The following is an 11,815-nucleotide window of genomic DNA, read 5'->3' on the forward strand; positions in this document are numbered from 1 at the left end:
AGTTTAGAGTCAAACGAAAGTGAAAATACACAGACCTTAACTCCCTCGCACACAAAACAAAACAAGCCAAACTGACCCTGAAATCAAGGGAGTCACAGCGTGGATGTATTTGACTGAGCATGTGTATGTGCGTGTTTGTGTGTAGAAATGAACCAAAACAGCAAAGTAGCATCTGTCAATTTTAGGTTGCCATGAGCTACCAATAGTGTGAGACACAGTCAGGTGACAGGATCCATTTCTCGGAATTGTTTTTTTCTTCTTTGATCTCAAATAGTCTTCTCCTTCTAGCCAGTATCAGGCATTTGTAGCCATTTCCCACGGCCTCTTCCCCCACTATCAGAAGTACTTTTGTAACAGAAAAACAACTGCAGTAAGAATAATCTGACAGAGAGGGGGCGCTGTTCTGCAGAAACCACCTTCCAATCCGGCCATTTTACTGACCGGCTACACCCTCGTTCCTGCGTTTGCATTAGATCCCAGCCAAGTAGCCGAAGACCCAGCAACGTGTCCCCTTTTGCCCTCCAGTTCCCATGCGAGCCAAAGAAATAAACAGGAAATAAATCTGTTGTCAGGCTAAAGCCGGAGAGGCACAAATCTTCCCCAGTGCAGATTGCCCCCCAGAGGGGATGCGCCCGCCTACCCCACCCCACCCCTGATTTGCTGCTTGGCTTGTACTGAGCAAGCTCACATGGACTGAGCATGCTCAGTAACACTGCTGAAGCCGGCTGCCCTCACTCCGCCCCCCTCCCCATCAGCAAGCATGGGTCGCCTTTGTTGCCACCCTCTCCACAATGTCTCTTAGAACAAAACCAACCACCACCACCCTTCCCGGTACACTGATGGGAACAGGACTGATCGGTAACATTCATTTATTTGTAAAGACTTTGAATCTCAAGATAAATTGACTGATCTCTGAAGGTCTTGTCACCAGGCCAAGTGGGGTTTGCCATCACAATTCATCTCGATGCACCAGCTTAATTGGTTAATTTGTCTCCCAACTGTACCAAACTCTTTCTTTCATTCTTCCCAAACTCTAGCAACTTTCTTAACTGCTTTGGATCCTTTAGTAGGCAAACGCTTAATAACTGTCCTTATCTTCTATGCACACTTATTATGCCAGCATTCATATAAGTGCTGTAGTTAAGAGTCCATCAGCATTCCCATTCTAAATCTAGTTTTCAGGGTGTATAACTTGGAAATGAACTTTTGTTCTTGGTTGAAATAAGAACATAGGAACAGCCACACCGGGTCAGACCAAATGTCCATCTAGCCCTTTATCCCGTCTTCCAACAATGGAACAATGCCAAGTGCCCCAGAGGGAATGAACAGAACAGATAATCATCAAATGTGTCATGAAAACATGCTGGCCAAAGAGCAAATAAAAATAAGCCTAGTAATTCCTCTCCAATAGTCCTTAGCAATAGAGCGTCTCAAAAATTTTCCAATGGAACTTTTTCCCATCAGCCAATGTCTTTTTGTCTAAATAGAACCTTTCCATGGGAATGTGTCAATTTCAACAACAACAAAACTTTGAAACAAAGCATCAGAAATGTTTTGACCTTATCAGAATGGAACGTTTTGATGTTTCATTTCAAAATTACTTTTCATTATGGAATTTATTTTATGTTTTAAATCATGATGTAACATACAATTTTAAAAGACATCAGAACAAAATATCTGAACAGAAATCAGAACAAAATATTTTAATGCTATCAACAAGGAAAATGTTTTGATTGACCCGGATGATTTTTTTTTATTTCATTTTTGAGGAAACGTTGATATTTTTATTTAAGCTCCAATTTGGAATGAATTCCCGTGGAACGGAAATTTTAAGTTTTGGCCGGCTCTACTTATCAATCTTTGGGACACAATTATTTAAGTTTTCTACCGCTGAGCTATTAAATTAATTTTACAATATAAGTGACTGAACTTTCCTCACCTTTGATATACATGGACTACTCACATAAGTAAGGACTACTCATGCAAGTAAGAGCTTGCAGGATTGGACCATAATACCACGGAACATGGTACAGGTACTAATGGAAGGCCATCAGTTCAGAATGTCAACTCTTGTAAATAGGAGAAAAATTGTACACGAATAAGGGAACAACATGTGACTACAGCTTAAGGTACACAAGATATTTTAATCCTCAAAATAAATGCACAACGCAACCCAACCCAACGGGTAGTGTGGTCCAAAGATCTACGTCCTGACTCTGAACTAGGCAGAGGGGCTTTTACAGCCAAATGGATACATTTTGGGTTCTATCACAGCCTTTGTAACGCTTGAGCAGCAAACTGATCAAAACATCAGTGGAAAAAGCCAGTATGCACGCTGCTTGCCACCCCCAGCATGAAACATAAAACCAAAACGTGAAGCTGACCACCATGAGCCTAAACGCTGCACAGACACCGGAGAACATGTACTTACCAAGGGAAAGAAAGAGACACAAACCACCACAGAAATGGACAGAGACGAGAACTCTGAAATAAGAGAGTGCCGAAATTGTGTCCTTCTCTTTAGCTCTGATCTCTGCACGTCTCGGTAACTACTTGAAACCACCTCACACGTACACCCCCACACTCCCCTTACCGGCTCTGGTAAGGCACAAGGCCTAACTAAAACTGAAAGTAAAACCAATAAGGAATTCCCCCTTGCAACGGCCCTTTCCTGTGTTAAAAACATTAGGAACTCATTCCAAACATACAGATGGGAGACTAGGTAAAAACGACATCCCTCCCTAAAGACTTCACCCCAAGGAAATCAGCCAGCCAGCCAAGCCAGCCTCCACTGGCACTAACCCCAGCTCAGCCATATTGAAGGTTATGCTGGTGGGAGCCTCAACGTCCACATGGCTCTAAAAGCACTGATGGGAATTTCCCCCTAGAATTCCCAAGCACAGACACAGCCTAAAGGAATTTAAAGGGAAGGTTTAAAAGCTCAGGGTTCTCGCTTTGGATACGGCACGAGATTAGGTGAGCTCCTTTGAGACTCGAGCTCACCTTGTGAAATGTTCCAGGAATCCAAAGAGGCTTGCCTGCGTCAATAGGAGGGTCCTGAGGTTATTCTGTAATAGGTAGCCACAGAATGACTGCAGACAAACAGCTTGGTAAGGGTCTAAAAGGAGATCAGATATTACCATTCTTTCATCGGAGCACAGGTATGGCAGGCCAGATCCTCTGGTGCTGATTAAATCCAATGAAGCTATGCTGACTGATACCGAATGAAGATCCAGCCCAATATGTATTAATAATACCTAGGACTTTTCCCCAGTAGATCTCAAAGGCCAGGATCATTATCCGTATTTTACAGATGGGGAAACTGAGACACGGAGCAGGGAAGTGACTTGCCTAAGGTCACCCAGCAGGACAGTGGCAGTACTGGGAACAGAACCAGGTCTCCACACTGGTGCTTTATCTACTTGGCCACACTAGCACATGGTGGAAACCAAATAACATAATTAGGTTCAGCAGCTACACTACAAGCTCATGAGCTGGGATAAAAGGACAAGAGCTGCTGATCCTCGTGTTTCAGGAAGAAATGCTTCCCCCCTGTGTCTTGTCTATGGGAATCTGGGAAGCAAAACTCTCACTCTTGTGCTAGCACCAGAGCAGCTTCTCCAGGGCTAGCAAAAACTGGGAGTTCTAGTGTAGACATGGTGCTGGCGTTTTTACCCCAGTGTTGTCCGGATTTTCTCAGAGCAGGATTAGATGGCATGGAGGGGAAAACAGTGAGAGGATTCCCTAAGATGGTCAATGCAGATTCTGCCCCTGGGTAGTGTGAACACAGCTGGCGCTCACTTGTTCATACCAGAGGGAATTGCAAGCAAAGCAGTCTCTGTGAGAGCCCCTCTACTTTAGAAGAAATTCTCCCCACCCCCTCACACCACCTGAAATAGCCCTTGTTTTCTGACCTTTCAAGCACACCCCCCCATCTGGACAGACCTGACAGACACAGGGTTTGAATGTTGGTGGTAGTTGAGTTTTGGGGTCTTTTTGTGCCATTTGTTGACTGGCTGATTCTGTGCAGAAAAAAAGGCTATGGCTCTGCTATTGGCGTTACCTCAGTTTGCGGCACAGCGTCTGGGACAGTCGTCTTTATGCTTCTATATTGACAATAAAAGAAAGAAATACAAATCCGAAGGGGAAAATGGCTACCTTTCGGACTATCTAGAGGGAGCCGGTTCGATAATCCTGGGACAGGAACACTAAACCCCCAATCTCTCGGAATTATCGATAAATTGGCAAATGCTCCTTTTATAGAGCAAATGGAGCCATAAGAGACGAAAAAAGTCAGATTTGCAAGCTAACCAGGTTCCAATGTATTAAGTACATGCACAGATGTTAAGGCAAGAAAGGGCTATTTTGATCATTTAGTGTGGTCTCCTGCAGAACACAGGGCACAGAATTTCACCTAATTACTCGTCCAGTGGAAGGACTTATTCTTGTCTACTATGCAAGTGAACAATACGCAGCCCAGTAACTTGTGGCTGAATCTTTTAGAAAGACATCCGGGCTCGATGTAAAAACTTATCCAGGTTGATAAGCCACAGCCATTTCAAACCAACTGTCCTCTCACTATTTCAACCATTCAATTTTAACCAGTCAGGGTAAACGTTTACATTTAAAATACAGTAAGATCTAGGGAGAGGGAGCTTGAAAGGGACACTAAGGAGTATTTTGCTAGCTACAACGCTGACCAATTTAGCCACTAAAACTTTCAGGAAACAGAAATTAACCTGGCACTGTTTTAACCTGGCTGTTTCAAGGAGAGGCTCTGAATGGACTAAGCATCCAGTGACAATGGCCCCCGCCCATTGTCCTACCCTAGGAACATCCAACCTCAGAAACCCCGAAAACCAGGCTCTGAACTAAAGGCTGCATTCTGGAGAGGGGAGCCCCTCCCTGCAAGGAATCGCTCTTCAGCATCAGTCTGCGGGCAGACTTTATGCCCCACCAGCGGGGAGCCCACCCCGCCTCCCTGTGCCAGCCCACCTCCATGTGCTGATGTGGAGAAGGGAGCGGCGGGCTGGCGAGCGGGGCGCCTCGAAGGCACCCTCTGTCCCAGGGGGCTCAGGCTGTCAACCGCCCCCCAGAGACAGGGCCGGGGCGGAGAACTGGGGGCGGGTACTGCACCCACTGCTTAGCCTCAGCTCCATCCCCCAAGGCAGGGCAGGGCAGGGCAGGGGGGTGAGGTGCCCCTTTGGTTGCATTGCCTGTGCCTGCAGGACCGCAGAGAAGGGGTCCCAGTAGGGGGACCAGGCAGCAAATGTGAAAAATCAGGATGGGGTGGGGGGTAATAGGAGCCTAGATAAGAAAAAGACCCCCAAATCGGGACTGTCCCTATAAAATCGGGACGCCTGGTCCCAGCCCCGAGCAGGGTGGGCTGGGTGTCAGCAAAGGCGGCTCCGGGCCCCCTAGTGACCAGGTCTGCACCAGACCCGGGACCGGCTGGGGGGAGACACTCACCCCGCTCCGTGCTCATGGGCCCGGCCACCCCAGCGCTGCGCCGCCCGGAGCCGCCGCCCCCTTCGAAAGTGAAAATAAATGCAGGGGTGAGACAACGGGAGCCGCTTCCGAGAAACCATGTGATGCGGGCACCGCTGTCCCGGGCCGCCGGGCAGCATCCCCCCGGGCGGGGCGGGGCGGAGTCCGGGCAGCATCCTCCCGGGCGGGCCGGGGGGAGAACCGGGGACTGAACATCAGCGGCCGGAGCGGGGCACGCACCGGACAGAGGCCACACGCGGTTCCAATCACAGATCAGGTCACACGGGATTTGTGGCGCTGCACATTGTTCGGTCTCCTGCCCGTCCCGGACCCTTAATCCGAATTCTAATACTCCCTCCCTAGGTGTAAATGCCAAGAGCTCAACGGGGTTGGAAACCCTTCCTGCAGCCTCCCCGGCAAGGCGGCGTAGACCTGTGCCAAACTCGTAGGTGCCCAACTACGAGAGACGTTTGGTCTGGGACCCGTGGAAAGCAAACCCCGGCCCGGCCGGTTCTCCAAAAGCTGCCTGAACGAGGGGGTTTGCAGGTGGCAGTGGGCGGGAAGTCGTGGGGTTGGGGTTGGTTTTGGGTTTGCGGAGTAGGTTTGCTTGTCTTTGAAGACGCTGCTCTTCGGAGTAGGTTTCTCTCAGGGTCCAGCTCCGCTTGGAGCAGGATCCCCAGGTCCAGGACAGCCAGACCTGCTGGCGCTAGTAAGCTAAAGATGGACCGGAGCGGGGGTAGGGTGAGCACCGGGAGGGGGCTATCCCCGGGCCACAGGCACCTCGTGCCCGGGATGGGACCGTACGGGGGGGGGCTAGCCCCAAATATTTTAGACAAAAATTGATTTTTTTTCCTGCAAAAAATTCCATTTAGTCAAAAAAGCGGTTTTTCAAACAAATATTGCAGGGGGAAATGGTCAAGCCGCTCTTTTTGCAGAAGCCAGTGTCCCTGAAGTGCGGACAGCACCGGGCTGACACAGGAGAGGGAAGCACAAATCCTGCCTCTTCCACAGCTACTCTGACCCAGTCCTTCCATCCCACTGTGTCCCCTGGCGGATACGTCCTCCCTGCCTCCAGGGGCTGGCCGGTTTAATTCAGTAGGGTTGGAAAGGCCTGTGAGATCCCCAGGTACAAGGCCAAACAAAGCCCAGGGTTCAGCAGCAGAGAAGTCAAAAGTGCAGGGAGCCAGCAACTCCGCTCTCCAAGGGCTTGTCACAGGGGTGGCCAACCTGAGCCTGAGAAGGAGCCAGAATTTACCAATGTACACTGCCAAAGAGCCCTAGTAATACGTCAGCAGCCCCCCATCAGCTCCCCCACCCCACTCCCAGTGCCTCCCACCCACCGGCAGCAGCTCTGCGCCTCCCTCTCCCTCCCCCACCTCCCGATCAGCTGTTTCGTGGTGTGCAGGAGGCTGGGGGAGAGTGAGGACATGGCAGGGTCAGGGGAGGGGGCGGGAAGGGGTGGAGTGGGGGCAGGACTTGAGCAGTGAGCACCCCCCAGAAAGTTGGCGCCTGTAGCTCCAGCCCTGGCACATTGGAAAGATGGCGCCTGTAGCTCCAGCCCCGGAGTCGGTGCCTAGACAAGGAGCCACGTATTAACTTTTGAAGAGCCGCATGTGGCTCCGGAGCCACAGGTTGGCCACCCCTGGCTTATCAGGTGGTTCTTTGGTCTGGGGCACTGAAACTCATCCCATGTGCTGGACAGCACAGGGTGAAGCCAGGCTGGACTGAAGCAAGGGGCTTCCCCCCTCAGAGTTTGTGAAACACTCTATACCCAGGGGAGAGCACATCTCTCCCTCTCGCGTCCGCACACCCCTCTTATTTGTTTACCCATTTAAAGCGAATCCGAAACCTGGCTTGGCTGGCCGCGTGCACGGCTCCTGGGACCCCTCCGGAGTATATTGGTGTCGGGCAGCGCTCAGCCGGGCGTTCAGAAGACATCGTAAGCGGGAAAGAGGGCGTGATCTGCAGGAATACTTAGAAACACCAGCTGTCATTTGGTGCAAGCTGGGGACCCTGCTCTGCAAAGTAGGTTTCTAAGGTGTTACCTGTCAGCTCGGCGTTCTTGGGGAACCAGGCCGCAGTATCCATCCTGTCTGACACACGAAGGACAGCTCCACCCCCCAGCCTCTGCTTGAACCAAAACCGATCAGAAGAAGGACTTACAAAACGCATACAGAAAGGAGAACAGAGATTCCAAGGCAAGAACCACATTGAACTCTGGGACCAGAAAAGCAGGGAAGCACTGCATGATGGGGGATCTCTGCTCCAGATGTTAATGAGCCCACACCTGCACACACCCAGCTCAGCAGTTATCAGACCCGTTCTAGCAGGTCCGGCTTTAAGCCGATTCGGCCGATTCCCCGGAATGGGGCCCCACACCTAAGAGGGCCCCGCAACGTCCGGGACTGCCGGTGGAGCGGGAAAAAAAAAAAGCCGCATCCTGCTTCTCCCCCCTCCCTCCAGCGCTTGCGCCGCCATACAGCTGATCAGCGCAAGCCTGGGAGGGAGGGGGGAGAAGGAGGAATGCGGCGTGCTTGGGGAAGAGGCGGGGCCAGGCAGGGATTTGGGGAGGGATCCAATGGGGCAGTGAGGGGGCTGGGGCGGGGCCAGGGTGGGGATTTGGGGAGGGATCCAATGGGGCAGGGAGGGGCGGGGGGGCGAGACAATTCGCGTCCCAGCGTGGGGCCCCGCACCTGCTAAAGCCGGCCCTGAGTTCTAGTAATAAATCCTTTATTGGTATCCAAAATACTGAAGCTGCCTCATTGCATTGTGAGCTTCCTGGAAGGAACACCACTCATAGCCAGGAATGAGCAGTTCCTATTGTATAGCCTGAACAAAACAACTTTGGTATTCTCCCTTGAGCCATCAGTTTACCTATAAATAAATCTTGTGTTGTCCCTTGAACCATTGTTGTTTCCCTACCCACGCTCAAGTAAGTGTTCTGATACCTGGATCCAAAATTTGCATCAGTTCTATTGGGACTTCATCTTCTCCTGACTGATCGTGCTGGGGGGTCTGCCTGTCTCCAGCACTCGGGACCCTCACCTACCACCAGCACCTGGGAACCCTGACTGGTTCAAGCTTCACAGAGTAGTGAGAACCCAATTCTCTCTCTTTTTTTTTTCTACTCTAGGTATCGCTTTCTAACCCTGACGTGTGTGATCAGGTATAGTTTTCTAAACCTGACTTTGGTAATCAAATTTAAGCTAGATTTAATATTGTAACTGTGTTGTTTGTTTGGCTCCCCTATGGTTATTACCTGGCAATAAATAACTTTTATGGTTAAGCTGGTTGCTTCCATCCCTCTCTTTCTCTCTCTCTCGTTTGTGTTTTTGGCTTCCCCATTTGCTCTGCAGCAACGTTCCTCTCCCTATAGCGCCCAAAAATCCCATGGGGTTTGCTCATCCAATGGGTTACTACCAGAACAATTGTAACGTGACAGTGGGGACAGGGACGTGCTGAACCTGGGACATAGGAGGGTGGCAGCTTGGAAGTGCTGCTCGACCCAGCCTGCTGAGTCCAGGGATATATAAGGGGTCAGCTTGGGAGTGCTGATTAAACCGGTCCTCTGAGACACACACTGTTAATGTGTGTGAGTGTGTGTGTTCGTCTGATTCTGGGGCTGGAGGAACGCAGCCCTGGGGAACCTACATCCTGCAGGATAGCTCCACGGGGAGGGGACTTGTAGAAGGGAGCAGTGGAGCTCTGTGTGAAAACACCAGTGACACAAGCAGTACTTTGATAGAATCACAGAACCCCATCCCCCCCCCCCCCAGAAGAATAATCCTAATAAATGAGCGTACCCCAAAGTAACGGGCAAATCTGGTAACAAAGAGTCCAGCTCCGCTTGAAGTAGGATCCCCAGCTCCAGGACACACAGACCTGCACCCCTCTGCTGGCACTAGCGACGGGGGCGTAGGGTGGCAGTATGAGCAGCCGGCGGAACTATAGGCACCTAGTGTCTGGGATGGGATCCTGCTGGGGGGGCTCACCCCTCCCACTTCCACCCTCTATTTTTAGGGTACATGTGGATCTGAGCTAGTGCAGGTAGGTCTCCAGCTGGGAACTACACCCTGCTCCACCTAAGGTTTTGTCTACACTGCAGTGCAAGCAATATGAATGTGGTTTATGTAGGCAAAGCCCAGTCATCTTTGATTGAGCTAGTGCAGCCAAAACCAGCAGGGCCCGTCCCGACAGGCCCGTCTGCGGGGTGAACTAGTCGCAAGCAGCAGGAAGTGGCAGAACTCGGTATGCTTGCAGACTGGGGTTGGCCAGCCACAGGGAGGGGGAGGTAATCGGAGGTGGAAATCTGCCCACTGCTGTTTAGGCTGGTGCAGTGAACGTTGCCCCGACCACGCTGGGAAGTCCCTGGCACTGCCTGGTGGGTTTTGTGTCAAAGTGAGAGATAAAGAGAAGGTGAGTCCTGGGATCCCAGCCACAGCAGCGGCCGGGGTGGGGAAGGGGCTTTAGTTCATGGCCACAGGGTGGGCTGCTGGCTGCAAAAGAGGAGGGACTTTGGGTCTGTGCTGCGGGAGCTATTTAAAATACACAAACACACCCGTGAGAACCAGCAGGATTTCCCCAGCATGAGCAAGGCCTCAGAGAGGGCGATTTCCTGTTCACGTGGCTGCCCGGGAAGAAGCTCACCCAATCCCCCAGCGCGGTGACTAATGAGGAGCCCCAGCACTTGTCTGACTAAAACCACCTGGCGGCTCTGAACTTTCTGAGCTCTCTCAATAGCACCTTTCCTTGGACCAGCTCAGCAGCAGTTAGTGAAGCTTCAAACCCCCTCCAGTGAGTTCAAGGAATCCCCCATTCAACAAATGGGGAAACTGAGGCACAGAGCTATGAAGTGACTTGCTCACGCTCAAACAAGCCCATAGCTGAACGGGGTGCAGAACCCAGGCCAGCCAGCGCCCAGTCTCTTGCGCTAGCCACTAGACCACATGGCCTCACCACATGGGTTTGCCACATAAATATGAAAGCCTACCACCAGAAGCAGAAATAGATCCTCACATTTCATGACCCCTATTGGGGGGTGAGGGGAGAAATCGTCTCAAACTTCTTGGAGAAACCCTGATTTTAATATGCTTTCATGCGATGGGAGAGAGTTCCGATCTCCTATTTTTATTATTGTAATAACCCTGTGATTCTTGGAATTGCATTTAGTATTTGTTCCTCCTGTTTTGCTTTTGAGTTTTTCCCCTCATATTGAAAGCTTTATAGAAACACAATGGCTGGAAAGAAGATATAATTGGTACAAAAAAAAAAAAAAAGAGATTGAACAGCACCAAAACATCATTGCATTGCAGGAGCATACAAAAGAATGCATGGTACTGGGGGGTCCATCCATTTGTATCTTTTGCTCTTTCCTTGTGCTCTTTCTAGTCTCCTCTTTTTGCTGCTCGTAAACTTGCACCAATGGCATCACCACCCCTCTGTTATTGAGATGGCTATAACTGAACACACTATACCAGTTGCAAACAGTGTAGCAAGGGACTATACCCATCATCTCATGTCTCAGGATGTGATGCCTCTCAGGGCCGCCCGGGGGGGGGGGGGCAAGTGAGGCAATTTGCCCCAGGTCCCGGGCCTCGCAGGGGCCCCCACGAGAGTTTTTTGGGGCCCCTGGAGTGGGGTCCTTCACTCGCTCCGGGGGCCCCGGAGCTTCTTCTGCTCCGGGTCTTCAGCGGCAATTCCACGGCGAGGGGTCCTTCCGCTCCGGGACCCGCTGCTGAAGTGCCCTGAAGACCCGTGGCGGGGGGTCCTTCTGCCCCAGGACCCGCTGCCAAAGTGCCGGGTCTTCGGCGGTGGGGGGCCCCAGGCCCCCTGAATCCTCTGGGCGGTCCTGATGCCTCTATATAAGCATCAGTCATTGAGACTGCCATATTACACTTCAAAGTCATATCCAACTTACTGATACTAATACCATGCCTAGGCATTCTGGCATTACTGCTTCTGAGGTTACTCTCTGGGAAGTTAACCAAGTCTGGTGATCGCATCTCTAAGGTTTGTCAGTATCACCACACTACCCCCTTTGATATGACTGGTGGCTAGAAAAAGCCTGGGACTAGCAGAGTAAAACGCTGCAGCGGGGATGAAAATGGACCCGTTAAATCCTTCATTGGGCCTGGCACTAGGTAGTAGGGCCTGATCCAAACCCACGGACTTAGTAGTTCACTTTCGTGAGCACAGAGAATCACCTAAGACTTTTAAAGCAACAAGCTGTAGCTTTCGCTATGGACTTCGCCATCCATGTTTAGCAGGAATTCATCAGAGAGAGATGTCCATAAAAGCCAGAGTATTTCTTGCTAAAATCAATATCTCT

Source organism: Terrapene carolina, unplaced genomic scaffold, assembly GCF_002925995.2.
Source record: "Terrapene carolina triunguis isolate 2854851 unplaced genomic scaffold, T_m_triunguis-2.0 Scaffold130, whole genome shotgun sequence".
Taxonomy (NCBI): domain Eukaryota; kingdom Metazoa; phylum Chordata; order Testudines; family Emydidae; genus Terrapene; species Terrapene triunguis.